Here is a 23,279-nt window from a genome sequence, read left to right as displayed (position 1 = left end):
AAAGAAAGAAAGAAAGAAAGAAAGAAAGAAAGAAAGAAAGAAAGAAAAGACAAAGGAGGTGGCTGGCCATGAGCTTTATGAACTGTTGGGGCTGGATGGAAGTGGATGCAGGAAGGGCCCAGGCTCCAGGTCAGGGTTCAAGTCTCCAACCCCGGAACTAGCTGTGGAGACCAGGATTTGGTGAAGAAAGAAACCTAGACAATGGTGATTTGTGCCCGTTAGAGACTACTGATATTAGTGCCAGGAAGCTCACTATTAGGGACCACAAGGCATCTGTGGTGCTGTTCACTCATAATTCCAGCACTTGGGAGACTGAGACAGGAACACTGAAGTGAGATTAAGGTGCTGGGGAGACAGCTCAGCTGCTAGTGTTTGCTGCAGGATGATGAGGACCCAGGCTTAACACCAAGTCCATACACAAAAGTCGGGTGCTATGATGAGTGGTGTGGTACATGCTTCCAATCCCAGCCCTGCGGAGGCAGAGACAGGAAGGTCCCTGGGACTCAAAAGTCAACCAGCCTAACTGAGAGGTCAGTGAGGAATCCTGTCTCAAAGTACGGTGGAGAGAAACTGAGGAAAACTGCCCCACCCTGCTCACACTGGCATACATATGCATACATATGCTCGCGACTGCGTACACTTGTGCACACATAAATACCCCCAATAGATAAATTATGCAGATAAAGTTGAAGGCCAGCCTCAACTGCCCAGAAAGGTCCAGGCTAGCCTCAGAAACACAGTGAGATCTTATCTCAAAAATAAGTACAGTGGTTAAGAATACTTGTTGCTCTTGCAGAGGATCGAAATTTTGTTCTCAGAACTCGTGTCAGGCAGCTCACAATCAATCACCTGTAACACCAGCTCTGGGATCTCTAATGCTCTTCTGGCCTCCACAGGTACTTGAACCCACAAGCAAATATACATAATTAAAAATCAAGTACTTGATATACAAATGTGCATATTCACATACATACATACATACAGACAGACAGACATAGGATCCATGAAGCCAGAGCAGATGGTGAATGGAAGTATGTCCATCTGGGAGGGCTTGTGTCTAGCTGAGTCCTGCTCCCTTCACCCATGTACCCCTTTGTTAGGCAGCATTGAGTGTCAGCAGCAGTGGCAGAGACAAAGCCCTCACCTATGATGTCATCATGACAGAAACCACGTCAGGAGAAAGAAAAATGTATGAACCCACAGGAGCCTTCACCATGGCTCCTCCCAAGGCCAGTGAGCAACCCAACAGAAGCAAAAGAAATCAAATTCCCCAGAAGCTTAAATTCTAGGATATTTGAAAGAGAAATAAATGTATCAATCTTTCTAAAGAATACATCATCCGAGAAGGAGGAGGGTGTCTTTATGGGACATAGTTTAACATGGATATATTTACAAAGTTTGTAACACACTTTGGCAAAATGTGCTAAGAAGCATTCAGTGTATTCTTGTTCTTTTGCTCATTTGTGTCAGCCAGCACCCCACAGTCAGAAAAGAGAGCAAGCGTGGGTCTGAAGCTCGTGTGGCAGCAGTACTCCTGGAACAATCGTTCTGCTACTTGAGCATCAGTGCCTCTGACAGGAGCCTCTCCCTGTCCTGGAGCAGCTAGCTCTGTGTTACATCAGCAGGGGTGTCTGGGAAGACTGTTTTTGTCTTTTAAAGTAATTCCACAGGGGATGGTAAGGGAGAAAGAGAATCAACAAAGCACACCTCATTCAAAAATGCCACAGTGGCTTCTAAAACCTTGCGTGCTGGTCTAAAAAAAAAAATAATAATAAAGTAATTCCATAGGAACTAAAAACAGACAGGACTACTGAAGAGTAGAAGATAAATATTTGCAGTTGATACAATTGTCTTTCAGGATCCCTGCCCCCAACCTATCAGCAAGGCAAGTGTCACTCGGAATCAGTAGGACCCGTGAGCAAGCTTTGATGGAGCTCAGTTCTTACCAAGGACAGAGTTCAACAGTCCCTCACACATCAGCAATAGCCCACTGCCCCCTATTGTGAGCCAAAAAGATGCCAGCAGCTAGCTAGGGAGATGACTCAATCAATAAGATGCTGTCTTGCAAGCATGAAAACCCAAGTTCAGATCCCCAGAACTCATGTTAAAAAAGAAAAGAAAAGAAATAAAGTCTGGTAGTCTGTGTGTGCCTGAAATCCCAGTGCCGGGGACAAGAGGCAAGCAGATCCCTTGGGATTGCTGGCCAGCCAGCTAAGCCCCAGGCCGGTGAAAAACCCTCTCCCCCACCCCCTCTCAAAAATAAAAGGTGGGTGGCGGCTGAGGAAAGACACCAGAGAGTTTCCTCTGACTTCTACACACACAAAAAAAGATCAGATACTATCCTGTATATGCCAAATGAGAGAGGTGGCAGATTTCTATACAGAGAAGTCTCAGCTGGTAAATACAGCAGAACATGGCTTTGAATGACCAGTTCTGCTTACAAGGCAATATTTGGAAACCCGTCACTATGCCATTTCTTTACCAAATCACATAGGTAGCCATTTCAAAGTTGCGAGACTATGCTCAGGTCCCTGTGAGAGCTGGGACAACAGAGGTGTCGAGATTTACACAGAGAAGCAAGGAGGGGTCTTCAGCTGCGTCTGCTGTCTCGGGGTACCGTGTAAAACATCTGAGTGCATGTTGGGGAGCATGTGCGATAATGGACGGCATGAGCAGTCCTCAAGAGCAAGCTAACACTCATCACATGCAGGTAGAAGGTGAAGGGTCAGTGCAGGCCCCTGGGTAGAGAGGGCTGCACTATTCCAGGGTGAAGACAGCCAGGCACGGTAGAAAGCTGGAGCCTGTGTGTTGGGTGCCCTCCCTCCAGACATGTCCTAGTCTCAGCTCTTTGTCACGTGTGGCCACCCTGTGCTGTCAGAGGGTGACCTTGCAGCATTATTCCCACAAAGTCAGCAGCCAGTGGTCCTTTCAGAGCATCCTGAAGAGCAGAAGCAGGCAACCTCCCAGCTACCCATCCAGCGGGGCCCCAGGACTTATTAAGACCATGGGAATCCCCAGACCTGCTCGGTGTGCAGGGGTCTGGTGATTGTCAGAGCCCGGCTGGGAGGGTTGTGGGTCAGCTCCTGCCCCTTGGCTCTGATGTAACAAGTAGCAGCAGGGGCCCAGTATTTCCCCCAGGTGCTCTCCCCCCTGCTCTGGAGTCTGCTTCATTAGGAGACGCCACACAAGGAGCATGTTCCTCCAAGAGCAGGCGTGACTACGTGGAGTTAAGTCTCCAACAGTCTCTGGTATCTGCCTGTGACCACGGGGATAAATTTAGTGGGGACAGAAGAATGTCAGGGCTCATAGCGGGAGTCTGTGCACCTCCCTTCATAGCAGGCCATCTTCTGGAGCCGACTGCCTCTGAATGTTTAAGTGTTAAGGTTGCAGACAGTGGTGAGAATGGGCTTGTTGAATGTAGGAGCATGGGACCTCACTCTTGGGGCTGAAACATCCAAGTCATAAAAAGTCAAGTCATAATGCAACAAGAAGAGTGCTCCGTACGATCAAGCTGCACTGTATGCTTTTCTTGGAGGAGACTGCCCAGACACAGAAAGGCCAGAGTATGAGCAACCCATCCTGAGACAGCACAGCCTCTGCTGTGAGCCTCTGCTCACTTGGGTCTCATCTTGCTTTACCTGGCTTGAGTTTCTTAGAGGCTTGGGATTGGCCCTGTCTTGGTGAACGTGGTTATTGAAGAACTTGAAAAATGAATTCTTTACTACCGAACGACAGTCTCAGCCCGGGACAGTCCCAGCCTTCTCCTAAGACTGGGTACCCTCAACTCTCGGAATCCCTTTGCTATAAAGGACAAGCCCCACTATGTGCGCCTTTCTGTCAGACCCACTGCTCTAGCACCTTAGACATCTCTGCCCTCCTCCGCCCTGTGGCCCTTGCTCTACATCAACATGCCCATCTGAAACCACACCCATGAAGACCAGGGCCTGGTTACTGCTTTTGCTTCTGTATGTACATCCTTGGGGAGCTGGTCTGTTGGTCAGTGCTCACAGGCAGCTCTCTGAATCTGCAGAAGGGAAGGGGTGCTGCTTTGGTGCCATGGGGAATGGAAGGGCTTGCCAAGGGGAATGAACAGAGATAGTTTATGAAGGACTAGCTAACAGCAGAGTAAATAGAGTCTGGGATGAACAGTGACCACTGGGTTGGAAAAGTCTGGACTCTCTGCCCTGAGTCAAACTAGGCAAGCTGTCTTGGTGTGGGGTCTCCTATTTCACTCCATCTCAGCTCAGTTCAGCCACCAGCCTGAGTGGCCCCATCCGTTCGCCTGCACAAGTCCCATGAGCACCCTGTACCTGCATGCCTGGAGGAACAGCACGCCCTTCAGATGGAGTGCAGGGACTTCCCAGCTCTAAAGAAGAGAAGGGCCTCTGAGGACCTGGGCTTCCCAGCCACACCAGCCTTTATCTCCCCCTCTTCTGAACCTATCTGTGTGGTGTGGCCTGGGAGGGCATGTAGTTCCAGCCCCTCTGTATCTCAAAGGGGGAGAACAGAGGTCCACCTGTACTGACTTGCCTTCTCAGAACCTCCAAGGCCATCAAATAGAGAAGAGGCAGGAAAATGCATCATCCTGGTTTTCCACTTTCATGCTGTGGCCTCAACAGAAACAAAAACCCGGTGTCCCTCCTGTGCCAGGATGCCCTGCCTTACAGAACAGACAGTCCTTGGGAAGCGTGTAGGAGCTGAAGCCTGCTGCTCTCATCCCGGCCTCCCTAAGGCTCCCGCTGGCCTCATGACTGAGTGTCGCCTCTTTCTGCCTCCCCATCAGGAGCTAATGGTCTGTAAAAACACTCAGACTTCTGAGCTACGCCCCTGCAGGAGCAGAGAGTGCTGCAACCTAGAGCCTGATTTTGCTCCGTGATGAGATTGTGGGGGTCTGTTTGGAGTTCTGGGAGGTAAGAACTCAATTTTGAAAGTCCTCCAAGGACAAAGGTTTTTTTTTTGTTTTGTTTTGTTTTGTTTTGTTTTTCTGAGTTGTTCTGCCAGAAAGTTGGGGCACCCAGGATCGGGTTTCCTAAGCCAGGTATGTCCCTCCAGGATGGACTGCTCAGGCAAAGCCACCAGCCAGCCAGTGAACACCAGGGTCTCAGTCTGCCAACAGCTTCCAACATTGGTCCCCCTAGTTAGGCTTCCTTCCATGGTTCTTTCTCCTTTGTTCTGCTTTTCAGCTAAGTCTAGAAACCTGAGCAAGGGCTTGGCGTTCCTGAGTCTTCCCTCACTAGGATATATTTACTTATGAAGCTAGGTTATGGGGTAAATATGCACACGAGGGCCCCGTTCATGCTAGGCAAGTGCCCCGCTACTGCGCTGTTCTGCAGCCTCCATGTCTGCTTTGCTCCTTGGAGCAGGGCTGGGAGCGCCGAGGAGAGAGCCTGGTGTTTACTGACTCCTGTTTTATTGTCTGGACTGGGTGGCAGCTCTGACCTTTTCCTGCCGTGGAAATGTCATCCTCTGTAGGAGTACAGGGTCTGTCTGCACACACTGGGGTATCCACAGAGTCTGTACATACAGAGGAATTCACGCACACAAGAGGATCTGTGCACAAGGATATGCACACACACGAAGGCCATGTGTGTGCACATAGGGAGCCGTGCGCGATGAACTGTGTACATGTGCGGGTCTGTGCACACAGCAGGAGCTGTACAAGGACAAGGGCCCGTGCACGTAATGGGAGCTGTGCACACGTGGGGATCTGCGCGTGTGGATTCGTACACGTAGGGAAATCAGTGTGCACAGTGGGGGCGTGCACACGTGGGGACCCATACTCACAGTGGGTGCCGTGCACACAGAGATCTGTACCCACAAAGATCCACGCGTGCGGGGTGGGTGCTGCACCCTCGGGGAAGCGGCAGGGCCCCAGGGTCACATACCAGCTCTTTTTTCCATTTGACTCACTTCTAAAATTCTCTGCTGATTTAAAATCCACTCCTGCTTGCTTCTGCAGCTGTGGGTCCCTAAGGAGCCTGGCTGGCTAACTTGACATTAAACAGGAAAAATCAGGAGAGAAAAGACAGAGTAGGAAGGGAGAGAGGGCAAGGGACCCAGAGCTATATGCTCCGTGAGGCAGGGACTGCCCAGCCACTTTCAGCAGTCCTTGTCTCCCCATTCCAGCAGAGCCAGAAGGTGTGGGATTTTGAAGACGTAGCAGGGGAAACAGTTAGCACTGGAGACAAAGGATTTTCTAGCAGCCTGGATAAGGAGGAAGCCTAAGCCCACTGAAGGAGCAGGAACAGAAGTGTTCCTGCTCCATGGGCATTTGAGAGGGCCCTGGGGAAGGGGCAGACACTAAGCCTTACGAGGAGGCAGGCTGACAGGGTTGTTGTTTCTGCCCTGCCAGCTGTGAGACGCACATAGTTGTGGCTGTTCTTCCCCCTTATGTCTGCGGGACTTTGGTGATGGATGGCTGATAAGGCTGGCAGCTCTGGTTTCAGTCCGTCTCACCCAGCATTAACTGCCTTCAGCCTCCCCACCACCCTGCTTATCTGAACCCTGCTCCCACTCAGCTGCTCCCCTCCTCCCAAGGAGTCTGACGGTGAACCCGGGCAGCCTAGCTCCTTCCTAGAATGAAGACACTGTGGACTCTCACAGTGCTTGGAAGATGACATGGGGTCCTCATCTTCATCAAATAGCGACCTGCACATCCTCACCTCCGCCCTGAGGTCCTGCTACCCAGGGCCACCTTCAGGTCTCCTTGCCTTCTGCTGCTGAAGTGAGGTCCCACGGTCCCCAGGACAGAGGGGCAGGGGCCCCACCCAGCCCAGGGGCTCCCCTGCACATTACCTGTTTTGTAATACTGACCTTCAAGGCTGACTTCTGAAACTGCCCTGCCTAGCCCCGCTAAGGTTAAATCCAAAACAAGACTCTAGGCCTGGAATGACTCATGAGCAGACTTAAAGGCTGTGGTTCCATTGCACAGCCCCCAGGATAAGTCTGGGGCAGGGAATGGACAGTTCCCTCTGTCTGTTTGGGTGCTGGTGTATGTGCTAAGGTTAAGGTGACAAAAATGTTCCCTGAGAAAAGGGCCCCTTCCCCCAGTGCCAGCATAGCTAAACAGGTGGGCTTTCAGCCAACAGCTCACTCCTCCCTGAGGAAGATCCTTGTGTCTGAGCCACCCATTCCCACCAGCACACACCCCCCCACACCCATCACTTTGAAGGTCCATCTAGCTTCCTAGGACAGCAAAGGTGAAGGTACATCGGGGCTAGCAGCTTGTCTGTGGAGGCCACAAACACATCGATGGGCTTGAATACACAGCAGCCCTGAAAATCATGTTTCCTTCCTCTTTGCTCCCAGAAGTCTGCAGAGCCTAATCAAACCACACAGATCATCAGGGGCTAAGCCACCATAGCCAGGCTGTGCAATGGGACCTTTCTAGGTTCCCCTGGCCTGAGCTTCAGAGCAGTGCACCCTTCCATCTTGAATCACTGGTTCTATGTCCTGGGCTACGACCGGGCTCTGTGGAGTCAAGGGCCCACTCCTCTGGTAAAGCACCAGGGCCTTACAAAAGCCTGACAAGTGCTCGCCGACTTGGCCTGTTTCACGTAGTGAATGGAGGAGAATGGGATCTGGCCTCTGTAGCTCTGGGGAAGCCTGGGTCATGGTTGGAGAGCAGTACCTATCACTGTGACATTTCTCACCTCCCAGTGCTTCAGAGGGGGCTCATCTGTGATCTTAAAACTGTACTTGGAGTGTCAGACTACACGTCAAACCATTGGTGGTCTTCCCACAGGCAGTGAGCTTCTTCCTAAACCAAGAGAATGGTCCCCACATTTTAGCGCCTGCCCAGCCCTCCTGGTGACTGTTCCAGACCGAGGACGAGGAGGCACTATGGACTCTCCACCGCAGTGCCTGTGGCTTAGCTCCTCCCAGGGCCAACCGTGTCTCCAGCCAACCAATTACAATACCCTGAACTTCAGGTAGACCATGGAAGGAGAAGGTGTTTTCCTTACAATGCATTAAAATGCCTCCCGTGGTTTTCAGTTCACAGTACAAGGCTTGCAAGAGAAGTCTGATCTTCCATGCTGTGGGGTACAGTGATGAGCACGTACAGTTGTCCTCTCCTGTCTTCCCACCATGAACTCACCTTATTCCATATCCCAAGCATGCTTCTGGGCTGTCTTCAGGTTGTCAGGGCGTGAGGTGTCTGTGAGACGCCATGCCTCCATCCTAATGAGATGAGCATGTGGCCATGGTTCAATGTCCATTGAGGTGGAGGGGTGGAGATTGGCAGGAAGGGGGTAGGGATGGGAGGTGGGAAGAGGCGAGTGTTTGGCAGTGGTGCTCTGATGCCAGCAAGAATAGTCACACAGAAATCCCCCATCTCCAGCTCTGCCCCACTACCACAGCAGAAGAGGACAGAGAGAAAGCTGGCAGCATGCTGTTGTTGCCCTGGAAGGCTTGGGCTGGAAAATATGTCAGGAGGTCTCAGAACATGCCTGTATACCACCCCTCCCTTTCCTGGGGTTGGGTGGGGCCATGTTTGAATGGTTCCAAGTGATGAGCCAGGGAGGAAGTAGTGCTGGTATTTCATGGCTGCACGCATCACTCTTGTTGTTCCTAGTTCCTGAAAATGACACAGGGAACAGTCATAAGATTTTGGGTTCAGCCTGACTGGGCAGAATGGTGCCAACCCCAGTAAGCCAGAACTGAGAGAGCGTGGCACTAAGCCTCAAGATTCAGCTTGTATGTTGTTGCAGCGAGGCCTAACTCACCCTGACAGAACCACACTGCTTCAAGGCAAAGCAATCCCATCATACACTGCTGTCTTTCACAGCCTCCTGAAAAATCTTTTGTCAGGCCATTTCCCTCTGTGAGAAACGTATCCTCCAGGACAGCTGAGCAAAGTAAGCCGTTTGAAATCCATGCCCCAGGAGCTGCGGAAGGCGCTTCTTACCACAGTTTTCACAAATTATAAAACTCTTCCAGGGTCTGTAGGATGTGAGCTGGATGTGGATCTCTGAGATCAGATTCCCTTAAAGTCACACACATTAGAAGACTGAGAAGTTTTAGCCCTCTCGCACTTCCCATAAGCATTATTTCAAATTTTTCTCTGTGGTTCAGATTTATTAGCTTATTTTCGGAGTCCCGCCTCGGTAAGGGCTTTGTTGAATTTCTTCCTCCTCTTGGTTTACTTTCATCCTTTTTATTTGATTGCAGGGCAGGGCTTTGTTTAAAGTGAATTCAACCTGAATTCTTGAAAGCTGTGCAGGGCATCTGCCTCACATCTATTTACTGACCGAGCTTGATTAAAGAGAACCTGGGACGGAAGGTGGATTTTTGGATCAAGGCCTTAAGTAGATGGCTGAACTCACTTATAAAATTGACATTAAAACCATTTTGCATATTCATGGGGTCTGTCTTGGCAAAAGAATTGACTATGGGATATGAAGATGAAGTTCAAGTCTCAATTAAAAGCTTTTAAAGGGCAGTTAGGACAGCATCGGTCCCCACATAGAGCATCAGCCCTGGTTTTGCTGGAAAGTTTGTAGCGAACATTCGGAGACTCAGTGCCTCAGCTCTGCCAGTTCCAGGATCTTGTTTGGCATCTCGGCCCTGGAGCCTTGCTATAACTCAAATGAAAGTCATCTCTGGCTTCCAAACTTAGGAATATTGTCCCTCTCAATAGGAAAAAATGATGCAAGGACATGTTTGTGGATCTGGGAGTCTCACGTATGATCTCTCAGGCCACCAGAGACAAAGAGCCTGGAGCTTGTGGTTGGACATTCACTGGCCACTTGGTGCTCTTCAGAACGCCAGCGCCCTGGGCGTGTCTGCACCCCCCTTCTCAAGCTGCAGCTGGCTCCAGTGCAGGGCCCTTCTCCTAGCAGCAGGCCAGTGGGTGGCCCTGGAGTCTCCGAGGGGCAGAGAGGGAGGATGTGGAAGCCAGCAGAGAAGCAGCGGTGCTCGTCTGACTGGCTGAGTCACCTCCCTGTGCTCACCCCGACTTGGTAAACTAGCCGGGATCATGTGAGTCTAGAATCCCACCCCAAACCTGGACCCAGTAAATAACAACTAGAGTGAGCCTGAGCCCAAACTGCTCTTTTTAGAGAAGAGGTGTGCAGGCGTGAGTATGCCACACATGTGTATGTATCCTTACACGCGTGCAAGCTGAGTATGTGTATGTGTGAGCGTACGTGTCCACACGTGTGTGTACGCGTAAGCAGGAGTGCCTTATCCATGTGTTTATATGGATATAAAATGTATTATACAGACATATACATGGGCGCACACACGCCAGACACACACATTTGTACACACAGATCCACGCGTGTATGACACCTGTAAACAAACTCTACTCTCTAACTGGAAACATTCGAAAATGATTTTGTCTGTCCTGAGCATGTACAGAACTTTCCCACGCATTAACAGCCATGAACCCAGAGCTTATATAACAGTAGGGGTTCTATGCCATCAAGAGATGATGTAAAGTCTGCAGCGTGCTCCATTTGTTTGTTCTTCAAAGCATAGCAGCCTCTTTCACTGGAGTTTACAGGAGGGCGCGAGCATACTCTGAAAATACTGGGCCTTTCATGGGGGGGCTTAAGAGCCCACAAATACTGGGGGTTCCCAGACACCTAGGGGTGACTCTGTGTGTCAAGTCTGTGTGATAACAAGGCACGAAAGTCCTATGCTCTGTTATTTAACAGACAACCCTTCCCCTCAGTCCCTGCTTTCTGGGCCTAGAGCAGAATGCTGTGCTCATTTGCATGAGCGGTGTGTGTTGTTGAGAGATGGCTTTCAGAGAAAATTCTGCTGTACTCACACTTCTGTGGTCTCTAGTCTATGTACCCCGGGAGGAATAGATACCTGGAATCCTGGAGAAGCTGGTGGATGTGCCTGAAGCAGCATTCCTCCTCACAGCTGGCGGCCTCCTTTGTTAATAACTGCTCTGGGACTCATGTGTCTGTTACAGAATTGTTAGCTCTCAGTGAGCACCAGCCACGTGCCAGGTGTCTCCTCACCTCTGTCAAGGTCGTACTGCCCGTTTTATAGATGAGGCACGTATTTCAGAGAGAGGCTCGCCAACCTGTCCCTGAGCTGCCTGGCATGTAGGAATGAAGAGATACCTATTTGGCTGTGGGCCCAGCTCAGCTTGTTGCTCCACAGAGGCCCCACCCCTGAGCATACCATTTGCTGGGTCAGTAGGCTTCCTGTCACTCTTGTGACCATGTCTACAGTTCTCTGGGGGACGATCACTCCAAGAGCCATACTCAGAGTCAAGCAGGTGCTTCAGGAGCTGACACTGAGCTCACAGGGTGCATCCCTTGCCGTCAGCAGAAACATGATTCCCAAGGTTCTCCCCTTGACTCCCAGTGCCGCAGAGACCAGGAGCATCTGTGTCCCATAGTCCGTCACTGGTTCCCCTGAGGCTGTCTTCTCTAGAAAAAGGACCAGAGATGTGCATATATGCTCACATTCACCTGTGTCACTTCTTCTTTATTATTTTTTTAAAGATTTATTTATTTATTACTTACACAATGTTCTGCCTGCATGTACACTTGCACAACAGAATAGAAAACTAGATCTCATTATAGTTGGTTGTGAGCCACCATGTGGTTGCTGGGAATTGAACTCAGGACCTTTGGAAGAGCCGTCAGTGCTCTTAACCTCTGAGCCATCTCTCCAGCCCCTTGTCTCACTTCTTACTTAAGAAAAAAAAAATCACTGTTTAGGAAAATACAGAATAATTGTTTTCCTATTCAAGAACTGTTGGAAAGCAAAATAAGTGAGTAAAATATCTTTTAATGCCTACCATTTATGGATGCAGGATTTTGACTCAGGAACACTAACTTTTAAGAATTTAGCGATTCTGAACATATTTCTGGACCTCTCCACTTTACTAAAGTGGTCTGCGGCCACAGAGCATCTGCCCAGAGGTTACCAAGGAGTCCTTTCCCAGCCCTCCCGGCTCAGTGGCCCTGAGGATCACTGGACTGTTGCTTCCACGCCTTGCTTCCTGCCCCTCCCCTTCATTGCTGAGGCTGTGCACTGACTTGGAGAACCTGGGGGCTGGGGGCTGTTAAAATGTGCAAGCACCTGCTTGGTGGGTGTGTTGCAACGTTCAGCCAAACAGAGCAGGAAGCCCAGCTGTCAATCACCACGGTCTGGAGACTGGCTCTGTTACCCTGCTTGTGGAGACTTCCTAGGTCATCCTCCTCTCTTCGCTCCTCCCACCACCCCTCACAGTGCTGCCTCTGTCCTCCTTTGTCTTGTATGCTGGCTCAGTCCTCTGGTCAGCAAGGGCTGCCACCTGCCTGCCCTCCCTCCTGGATACTTCCCACTGTAGGTTTCCATTTTATATCTTACAAGACTGCGCATTCCCAGATCCCTTATTGCTGCTTGCTCTGTGAGTTCTGTCATAGGCAGGAAGCACAGAGCTGCAGAATTGCACCCCAGGGTCCCAGATTCAAATCCTAGCACAGTAAGATACCCAGCTTTCACAAGGATAGTTATATTGCTCGCTCTCTCTCCCCTCTCCCCCATCCCCCACATAGGACCTGCTTTGGAAACTGAGGCAACTCTTGGATCTCTCTGAGCTAATCAATATGGCCTCTGTGACTCCCCGACTAGCCCAGCTGAGTCTGTGTCCCCACTTTTCTGGGCCAGTGAGAGATCCCTCTTCATTAGGGCACATGTCTCCTGGTCAGCCTTAGCTCTACAATGCATATCCAATATGCCTGTGCCCACAACACTCACCACTCTCTCCGTGTTGTCATATGGGGTCCTGTGTGTCTCTGGCCCCTCCCCAAAGTGCCACTGATCTACCCAGGTCCTCACCCTCACCTGCTTGGCTGGGCCCCGTATCTCTGTCCCAGTCCTTCTTGCTTTGCCCCCAGACAATACTGAGGCTTTTCAAGAGTTTGCAGTGCTCCGCTGGGATTGCTTGTGTTTGTAATATACACTGACTATGCTCCACGACACAGCAATGTAGCCCTGACTGGACTTACGTGACTACGTCTTTAGAACAACTGTGGCATGTGTTGCTGCAGTGACCTGTCGCACTGTCTGTCCCTAAAGTGAGCGGAGAGCAGGTTTAGGACAGTCCCAGCGGTGGTCGCCTTGGCTGCTGCATTGCCAGTGTGGCCTTCTGCAGCCATCCTTCAGATTCCATTGGGTTGGGGGATGGGGGCGGCTTGGCTTCACCTAAATGCATTTGCTAAATTAATGCTCCAGAGTTTGTACTTGCATGGCAGGTGCCTTGCATGTGAAATAGTGTTTCCGGTCAGGCTGGAGTTCTGGCTGCCCATCTTAGCCCACCTGTGTCCTGTAATCTCTCTGTCTCTGAGATGACAATGTTTGACTAGATGGTCCCTGAAGGAGCCTCTGTCACCACCAGGCTGGGATGGAGCAGTTTCTCATTCTCCTTTCTCTCCCCTGGGTTTTATTTGGGAGCTGATTCAGCGACATCTGAGGAAGTCATAAGTCACTGCATGAAGTAGTTTCTGGATGTGGAAGCCGCAGGACTTGGAAAAGGGTCAACTCCTCTCTGGTGATCTGGCTCGTTGTGGCTCGGAGACTGGAGAATGCCCTTTGCAGCCTTTTGATGGCTATGAGGGCGAAAAGTCAGGCTTTATTGAGCAGGAGGCTTCCAGTTAAACAGGAGGATTTGGCCAGTGGGACGCTCGCTGGGTCTGGCCTTGCTGTGGCAGCTCCCACCAGATGGACAAAGGGACAGAGTTAGCTCCTGGGATGTGGGGTCATCAGTAGGTGGTGGGTGGGGAAGAGCCCTGCAGAGACTATGGAACAGAGGCAAACCTGACCCTTCTCTGGTTGTTTTGGACTATCAGTTGGGCCATTTCAAGAGGTCAGCCTGGAGTCCCTGAAGGAGAGAGACAGCTCTAGTGAGAGAGGGAAAGAGAGGGAGAGAGGGAATACAGGGTTTCCCCTTTGTCATACAAGCCCAGGACAGAGCATAGGTGATGGAGATAGAGAGAAATCAGAGTTGGGGAAGACCTGTCTGGCCATCTTTACCCACCTTCAGCTTAATCCTTTCTGCAGATGACTCACCTGTGAGGGTTCAGAGGTGCCAGGATGCTGTCACCCAGAGAGAGCCAGAGAACACAGAGGCCTCAGCCACTCAGGTGCAGCGGGGTCACCTTGCCAAGACCATACCAGCTGCTGCAGTATCAGAGCAGCTCATAGTCCTGGCCCCACCCTGAGCCTGAGGGGGGTGCACAGTGAGGTGGGGAGCTCCATGCAGGCAGGAGGAGATGGAATGTCACCCATGGGTCATTACAGGGAGGTAGAGAAGGCTTATGTCCTAGAGGGTTAAAGGACTCTTTCTGCCACGAGGGCAGCTCCCTGTCTCTGCTCTGGCTGCTTTGTAAAGCCCTGTGGCTACTGTCACAGCCCCCTCAGTGTCTGATGAGATCTACAGCTAGGCTCTGGCCCCACTCTCTAGAATCAGGGCCCAGAAGCCCATAGAGGAGACCACACAGTCGCTGCTTCAGGTAGGTGAATGCTACAATAGCCCTTTGAAGGGTAGGAACCTCCTGTGAGGGGCTTGGGCACAGCCACCCAGAGGAAACTATAAAAACAAATGAATCCCAGAAGGCTCATTGCTTTGCAATTTTCATTTGCCTCAGAGAAAGAACAGCCTGTCTCTCTCCCTCCTTCACAGCCCCACCGACATCCTTCATCCCATAGAATGGCTCCACCCCCGTCTTCAAACTCTTCCAATGGTCTCTTTCAGCTACTGTTCGTTTTAGAAGCTCTCTCAGCCAGGTGGTGGGCCAGGGTTCTGGGACCAGTCCTGAGGCTCTGTACTCTGTCCATATCACATCACCCGCCACCACCCAAGCCATCCAGAGGCTGTTCAGGGGTATGAGTGGCCAGACAGGCTATCTTGGAGAGATGGTAGCCCAACTGTTGCGCACCCCACACTTGTCGCATAAGTCTCCACTGATCACTCCCACCTAGCACCCAGCACCCAACTCCTGGTACCTAGCATCCAGCAAGGGAGCTGGATCATCACTCCTAACTATCCACCACCCAGTGAATCCAGGCTTGTGGCTCCTGAGAGGTGGCCTCTGCCTACAGTTACTCACTGTCTCTGACCTGCCCTGCCTTACTCTGAGCTGAGATGGCTGCAGGGATCTGGGATGGAAGAAGATTTTGCCTTTGGAAGCAAAACATGTTGCTTCCAGCCTGTGTGTACACATGCATTTGTCAAAAAGACAGCTTGCTGGGGGAGGCAGCGACAGGGGCGTGTGTGTGTGTGTGTGTGTGTGTGTGTGTGTGTGTGTGTGTGTGCGAGTGTATGTACAGCTTGGGGCTGGCAGCAGGCCTGAGGCTGCCCAGAGCTGGTCTCCCCTCAGAGGCCCCACACTCTCCTTGACTCTTACCCACTGGGAAGTGAAGTCCGTTCGGCTCACAGAGGTATCTTTGGTGCTTATCCCCTGCATCTTGGTGGCTCAGGTGGGTAAGCTGGGGGTGGCCAGCAGTGTCCACTGCATGGCCCACATGAGATGGTCCTGTGAAACCCATGTCTGGGATCCTTGGAACTAGCTGTCACAAGCTCAGGATGGGGACCACAGTGGGGCCAGGCCCAGCAAAGGAACATCAAAATGCCCAGGGTCTTGCTTCTGCCATTACTCTAATCTTCTGTATGGGGTGGGAGGTCTCAGTCCTGGTTTACTTCCAAACAGGGCTGGGCTGCTTCTGGGTGTGAAGAGCCAGACTGCGCATGCTCCGAAGTGGGCTGGCCAAGCTGAGAACTTTGCTCTGTGCAGATGTGGGTCCAGGATCCCAGGTGACAACTGAGAGGCTTCTGGGTCACATTCTGCAGCTGCTGTACCCGCTTCTGAGTTGCAAAATCCACACTCAGGCAGCTCGCTCTGGGTGTAACGCACCAGCCCGAGCCCGAGGCTGCTTGGTGGGTTCCTCCAGCCTCCGAGGGCGCCTTCTGCCTCTCTGACAACATGAGGAAAGTGCTGGGGGCTTCGAGGAAGGCACTGCTTGCTAGGCATGGTGGGAGCCCTGTTCTAAGCTCCGGGAGCTACTAGGTTCTCTCTGGTCTCTTCCCTGTGTCCCTCTTTCAACAGCTACTAAGCGCATGTCAGGTGCCGTTGACAGTGTCTTAGTTGCTGTCCTGTTGCTGTGATGAAACACTATGACCAAGGCAACTTTTAGAAGAAAGCTTTACATCCTCATCCCAGGCAGTAGACAGAATGTGGAGAGGGGAGGGGAAGAGAAGAGAGAATGGACCTGGCGTCAGCTCTTTTTTTTAATATATTTCTTTAAATTTAGTTATTCACTTTACATCTCAGTTGTAGCCCCCTCCCTCCTCTCCTCCCGTCATCAGCTTTTGAAACCTCAAAGCCCACCCCAGCGACACACCTTCTCCATGTGTCCTGGAGGCCATGCCTCCTAAACCTTTCCAAATAGTTCCACCAACTTCAAACTAAGGGACAAATATGTATGGCTACAGGGCCGTTCTTATTCAAACCCTACAGTTGCCCTATGGCTAGAGAAGAAGACAGCCTCCTTCCCTCCAGACATCATCATCACTGTGACATGGCCAGCCTGGGCGCTGGCAGAGCACACACAGTAGGTCCAGTCGCTACTCCTACTTAGTGTGTTTTGCCCACAGGTGAACCACACCCTGAGGCCTCCCCATTTTTGAGTAGATGCTGGTATTTAGCCCAGGCTCTCTGTAGACCTGTGTTCTGACCTCCATGTATGAAGAAGTAGGTAATTTCACTGGCCCCCCTCTCCCCATGTTCCCCATGACTTGCTATTTATTCTGAATTAATGAATTTTAACTTATTTGTCATTTAGAATTGGATCTTTAAAACAGTACTGAGGCCCACACTTGTAATTCCAGCATTTGGAAGGCTGGGGTAGAAGGATCTAGAGTTCAAGGCCAGCTTGGGTTACACACTGAAGCCCTACCTCCAACATCAACCAAACCAAAGCACCAAGAGCCTGACCTGATTTGGATGCATGGGTGAATGCTCTATCTTCTGGTTTTTGTACCATTGCACTGTCTGGCTGTGTTGCTGTTTCTGTGGGAGAGAGATTATGACTGGATGGGTACAGAGCACAGAAGAGAAATCTCCATGCTACGAACCTAAAATGGCTCTAAAAATTAGGCTCTGAAATAAACAGGCATGAATAAATAAAATCAAATAAAACAAAATGAAACAGGAAATGTACCCCTTTGCTTACATTCTGGAATAGTTGAAGTCACACAGATAGGAATTATTGTCCTTTATGGCTTCTATTAAATACCCTGTGAATCAGGCTTAGTTGTTCAAATGGATCCACACGGACCATTGATACGTGGGCTATTTTAGCTGGCACTTAATCATGAGTCCATTCAAGTTTCCTGAGTTTTCTTCACTGAGTTTGGTAGATGCAGTACAGTGATTAAGAGGCTACCCTCCTGGGGGTGGTGGCTCACACTTGTAACCCAGCCTTGGGATGCAGGAAGCTCGCGTTGAGGCCAGCCTGTGTAAAGTTAAAACCGGGTGGAGGCAGCTCAGAGATGGACCACCCAGCCTGAGCACCTGCTCATGGCCCTTCCTGCTGCAACTTGGGGAAGACATGATCAGGGTCCCCCAGACTATATATATATAGTTTCCAACCTGCTCTTTCTCTTTGAAAGCAAAGCAGCTCCGTCCCTGGGGTGTGTGGTCCTCTCGGAGGACCTCCTCATCTGCCCATGACCTCATATGCCCGACATGTCCTCTGATTGTTGCTCACTTGGAGTTCAGAGACTACTCCTGACTGATGACACTGTCTGCTCTTCTTTCCAGCCATCTACTGGTGGTTGGTGTGGGCAGCTCTGACACTGTGCCCAGACTCATCCACACAGAAGCCGAGGCTCTCTAGAAGCCCAGGTGCTCCCCAAGTGGATGAGAAATGGGGGCCATGTGGTCTCATGGCGTCCCCAGCCTGCCACTCCCTCAACCTCTGGGGAACCAGAATCCCAGGAGCTGAGAGGGTCTCGGCTTTGGGGACAGCAGGGTGTCAGTGTAGGAGGTAGGGAGCAGGAAGGCAGGAGCAGACTGGCAGGGGCTGACCCATTTGAACAAACTGAAAGGCCTTGGGGGCCTGTGGAGCTAGAAGTTTATCCTTTTCTCATTCTAGGGACAGAGAGGTCAGTTAAGGTAGGGAAGCACTTCTTTGTCATATAGGCGATGGCCACACTCGTGGTTCTGCGCTCACATCCCTCTTGGAGCACTCACCACATGAGAAACTGGCTGTGTTGTGTGCGTGTGTGTATGCATGCATGCATTTGTGTGTCTGGGTGTGTACTTGCATGTGTGTATGCTTGTGTGTATTCGTGTGTGTGTGCATGTGTGCACACACGCACTTGTGATCTTTCTGACAGTTCAGCTAAGTCTCCTGTGGGCAGCAGCTGGCTTGTGCTTCTTTTGGCCTGGGTTTCAGCATCTCCACTGTGTTCTAGTTCATACGTATGTGTCTTCTGGTGTCAGATTCTTTGACTCACCTCAGGCTTTTCAGCAACCAGCACCATTCTTTTCACATAGCACAGTACATGCTGGGAGGTGGACGAGTGTGCACACAGGTGGAGGGAGGGAAGGGAGGGAAGGGTAAGAGAAAGGAGGAGGATGGAAGGGCAAACGTGATAGACAGACACCTCCCAGCTCAGCTCCTTCCCTGGAGACTCACTAGTGTGCATGTCTGCCTTTGGCCAGCACGAGGCTCTTACAAGCTTCTTAGTGCCTAGTGGTCTGGCTCAGGGGCCACTGAACACCACTCTCAGTCCAGCCGCAGCGGCTCGGCTGCCTGCTCGAGCCAGGCAGAGCTGGAGTGAGCCACAGGAGGCCCATGCATGGGGCTCGGGTAGCCCTTCAGTGGGGAGGCCATCTTGAGCCCAGATGTTTTACATTTGCCCCTGTCTGCAGACATGTGGGGGTCAAGGTGACATCAAGGGGGTTAGGCTAGGAGGCTCTCAGTCAAGAAGACTAATGAACCTGCCACTTGCTTCTGCCTGAACCCTGGCCCCCTCCATCAGATGAAGTCAGTCGCCAAGACCTACCCTTGTTGGGACAGCCCCTGCCATTCTGGGCTTTTCATGGACCATCCTGTGCTTCCCCTGGTGGGCTGGCTCAGCTCAGATATCAAAAGCTGTTGTAATTATTTCCTCCCACTGAGGAAGGCTTCCATTTAGCTTTCTCTCCCTCCCCCCCTCCATTAATTATCTAATTATAACCACATTCTCCAATAGAGCAGCCTTTGACTCTTTGCCCAGGACCACTTAAAGAGGCTTAAATATTTGGAGTGCTCTGAACTTGAAAAAAGGAGGGAGAAAGAGAGCGCAAGCAAGCACACATTGTGTGTGTGTGTGTGTGTGTGTGTGTGCACGCACACACGAGTGTTTGCATGAGTGTATCTGTGCCTGTGTATATCTGTTTCTGTCTGTGTGTATCTATGTGTGTCTGTGTGTGTGTGTCTCTATGTATGTCTGTGTGTTTCAGTGTATATATGTCTCCATGTGTGTCTGTGTGCCTATGTGTCTGTGTGTCTGTCTGTCTGTGTGTGTGTGTGTGTCTCTGTGTGTGTGCATGCCTAGTTTTAGCAAAAATCTTCGACTTCTTCACATTGTTTTCATGGTTCCAGAAGGGGAAAGCGTCCAGGAGCTTTGAGAAGCCCCTCACAGAGTTCAGGTCTAGAGAACTGTACTGTTGATGTCAGAGGCCCTTGCACACTGGCCAGTCAGGTGTGGCAGGCTGGTGTGCTGCCCTGAACAGTCAGTGACAGGCCAGATACAGCCTCTGCTGTGGCTGAAGTCCTGGAGTGAAGCTCAGACCCGGCTGTTCCCGGCCTTAGTGGCTTCATCACCCACCTGGATGACATCCTCAGCATGCTGCTGATCCCTGGCAGCACCTTGTGTCCACTAACGTGTCCTCCTCGCTCCATGGACCACGCAGAAGTAGCACAGCCTTGAAATACATGGCCACCCCCTCTCATGCTGGCTCTCAGGCCGGCCTCCATCTCCCCACACACCTTCAGTGAGCTCAAGGCAGGCACAGATGAGTGGTGGAGGCCTGTTGTCCAGACTCCTCAGGGACCTGGACACCCCTCCAGCACAGAGAGCTGCCACTCTGTCCTGTCACCTGTCTATACCCGTCCCCTGCAGGCTGTGTCTAAGCAGAGCACAGGTGGTGCAGGCATGCGTGCGCCTGTACGTACCCACATGGATGAGCATAGGTGTGTAAGTGTATGCACACGCGCACGCCTGTGTAAGTGCATGGCCTCACGGGTCATGGGGGGTGGCGTGTGAGTTCAGCCCCTGTCCGTGAACGTGACATTTGACCTGCTGCCCGTATTTGAATGCCACAAGAGCTGGCACCTTAGAGGCCGTGCCGGGTGACGCTTAGATGGTGGCTCCCGTACCAGAGCGTCATGAGAGCAGAGCGTCTAAGTGGGCGCAGCACCAGCCCTACCAGCCCCATTGGCTCACAAAGCTTAAAGATCAGTTGTATGACCTTGAAGTGAGGGGAAAGTTCTACATTTCACTGACAGATGAGGGAGCAAGAAACAGGACAATATACACTATATATTTCACTTTACACACACACACACACACACCACACACACACACACACACACACACACACACACACACACACACACACACTCTGCACACACATCGCACAGCTATCCAGATGTTGAGGCTATGGTACTGAGTTTGAATTTATTACTCTGGGGGAAATTGGTTGAAATGGTCATAGGATTTTCCTGCACTTTTTGATGCAGTGTCTTCAGACTCTATCATTATTTTCCAAGCCGCAGGTATAGACGCCTAAGAATTTGCAAAGAGAAACCCTCCCTGCACCCTTACCCCATCCCTTCTCTCCCGTCGGTCAGCACCAGCAGTGGCCTCCCAGGAGCACTACCCTGGAGGCCCAGTGCAGGCTCTCCCAGGAGCCAGTGTGGGACCTGAGAAGAAGACGATGCTGTGCCGCGCAGACAGCAGCCTTCCCGGGCCTGGGAACTCTGAGGCCTGGGCCTGGGCCTGCCCAGCTTCCGTCGGGGGAAGGAGCTGGGAGTGGCACACATGAAGCAGAGCCAGCTCTCCATACCGGCAGCCTCAGGTCCCCTCAGATAGAGACTGTGCTTGCCGGAAGGTCACGCGCTGTGGTGTCTCACCTCCTCTCCTTCTCTTCCAGATCCACCTGCACATGTCAGGCATGAGCGGAACTGGACGTGTCCACAGCTGTGACTGTCGGCACCTGGGCAACCTTGTGGCTCCTCATGACCCCAGTGCCCAGGCTGGAGGTTCAAGGGAAACAAGGGTGGCACAGGACAGCAGACCCAGGCTCACATCCTTCTCAGAGACACCCCATGGGATGGGCACCAGCCTTCCTGCCAGTGACTCTCGTGTCCTCATCTCCCCACCATTGGATTTCCACCTGGGTTTTGGCTTGGGGAGTCTTTCTGGAAAGCTCTAGATTCAGGAATGCATCTGTAAGGATATATTGGATTGTATTTCCCTCTAAGTGCCTTTTTTTAAATGTATATTTTTAAATAAAACAGAAATGCATTCTTGTAGAACTTGTTTAAACTGGACCAAGGCTCTCAGAACAAGAACCCAAGATTCCTCCTACCCCAGACCTCCCGTGCCTGTTTCGAGGAAGCCTGGAATCCCTGGCCACACTCTCCTGCTCTTTATTTCTCCATGGCCTGCTCAGCTAGCCATTTTTTTATATATTCCCTGTTCAGTGTATATGTTGCTGACTTGTTTATTTATTGAGATATTTACCAGCTAACTGACTGCCACACGCTGTGTATAATGCCCCTCACCAGGAACAATAAAGAGGCTTGCACAGCCCACTGTTGCCCCTCTGTTCTCTGAACCTGAAAGCTGAGTGGGTTGCAGAAATGAGGTATTTGCCACTCCAAAGGGGACGAGAAAAGATGAGAGACATACATCTGGTTTACCACGCATTAACAGCTGTAGACATTGTTAGAAAACAGAGGCAGTAATATGTGTGTTAACACCAGTGTCAGCAGATAGCAGACCTGGCTGACCTAGGAACCAATTTCAGTCTCTGTGACAAGCAAACAAACAAACAAACAAAAACGGGAAAAATAATTTGAAAGATGAAATCCTTCTTTCAGCTCACGGTTTCAGAAGTTTTAGTCTGTGGCTGGCTGGCTTCATTGTTTTTGTGCCTGTGGCAAGGCTGTAAACCATGAGGCAGGGGGTGAAGAACTGCCTCTCTCAGAGGTAGGGAAGCAGAGAGAGAGGTCAGAGACCCACTGCTGGAGAGACCTGGTCAAGTTCAAGGCCAGCGAACAGCAAAGGCTCCAAGCCATCTCTTCTGGTCAAGGCCTTGTGCCCTGGGGTATGGGGCTAACAGAGGCTCTCCTTCCTGGGACAACAGAAGGCCTGCAAAGATACACAACCATTAACCTATTCAAGCTCTATGGTACCTACCGTGCCACCAGAGGAGGCCAGAGGCTAGAGAAGTGGCCTACATGAGGGTGTGTCTATCAGTGCGAAAATGAAGGAGTTGGTGATGACCCAGAGGCTGGCTATGAGGTGTGGGGTCAAGAGACCTCCGTAAGATGGTCAAGTTTTGTTGGGGGTGGGGATGACACACAGAGCCTGGGTGAAAGTCCTACAGGAAAGAGTACAATTCAGTACAGGGGTTTCAGGTTCTGACACAGTGTAGTACATGGTGAGGCCAGTGAAGCTTCCAGGTGTAACCACAGAGCAAAAGACACGGAAGGATGGCCACCACTCATGCAGCAAGACACAGAGAAGTGAAGCTGCTGTGACGGGAGAGGTCCCTGATGATTACAGAGCAGACAGCAGAGGCCAGGGGCCAGAGGAATGAGGCCAGGAGGCAGCATGGCCCAGGGCAAGAAGCAGCCCACATACCACATAGGTGATGTTCCCTGGGTTTGTGGAGCACCACCCATGAGATTTAGGGCTGCCGGGTGCAGAAGTCTACAGGGAAAGGAATAGTAATGGGGGCTCGTGGGGACAGGCTGGCAGTGTGGAAGCCAGCAGAGACATGGGATGACCGACAGTTGGTGGGATTGGGGGTGGTGATGAGGCTGGGGCATGGCAAGGGATATTCATCTCAAGATGGCCTCTCCATGAGGCTAGGCACAGAAGGAGTGTCTTACAGGAAGCTCTGTGGGGTCCAGGCTTCTGCTCCTAAGGTGCCTTGAGGCAAGAGCAATATAGAGACTTCTAAGTCAGCCTCCATGGCCCAGGACCTGGGGCAAACAGGTGTGTGTGTGTGTGTGTGTGTGTGTGTGTGTGTGTGTGTGTGTGT

At 51.3% G+C, this 23,279-nt stretch overlaps 1 protein-coding gene and 1 long non-coding RNA gene across 2 annotated transcripts in view; one reads left to right on the top strand and one right to left on the bottom strand.

Annotated features, from left to right (window-relative positions):
* Positions 1–21,416, top strand: part of Twist2 (twist family bHLH transcription factor 2) — a 43,198-nt gene extending 21,782 nt beyond the window's left edge. The window contains exon 2 of the mRNA XM_055616913.1: positions 21,159–21,416. The gene's annotated coding sequence lies outside the window, so the exon portion shown is untranslated. The remainder of the gene's footprint in view (positions 1–21,158) is intronic.
* A 569-nt stretch (positions 21,417–21,985) lies between these two features.
* LOC129683561 (uncharacterized) overlaps positions 21,986–23,279 on the bottom strand; it is a 23,266-nt gene continuing 21,972 nt past the window's right edge. Inside the window, exon 3 of the long non-coding RNA XR_008721176.1 lies at positions 21,986–22,381. This is a non-coding gene — a long non-coding RNA (uncharacterized LOC129683561). The remainder of the gene's footprint in view (positions 22,382–23,279) is intronic.

Source organism: Psammomys obesus, unplaced genomic scaffold (genome assembly GCF_907164565.1).
Source record: "Psammomys obesus unplaced genomic scaffold, mPsaObe1.curated_primary_1811, whole genome shotgun sequence".
Lineage (NCBI taxonomy): Eukaryota > Metazoa > Chordata > Mammalia > Rodentia > Muridae > Psammomys > Psammomys obesus.
This window is presented reverse-complemented; position numbering and strand designations above follow the sequence as displayed.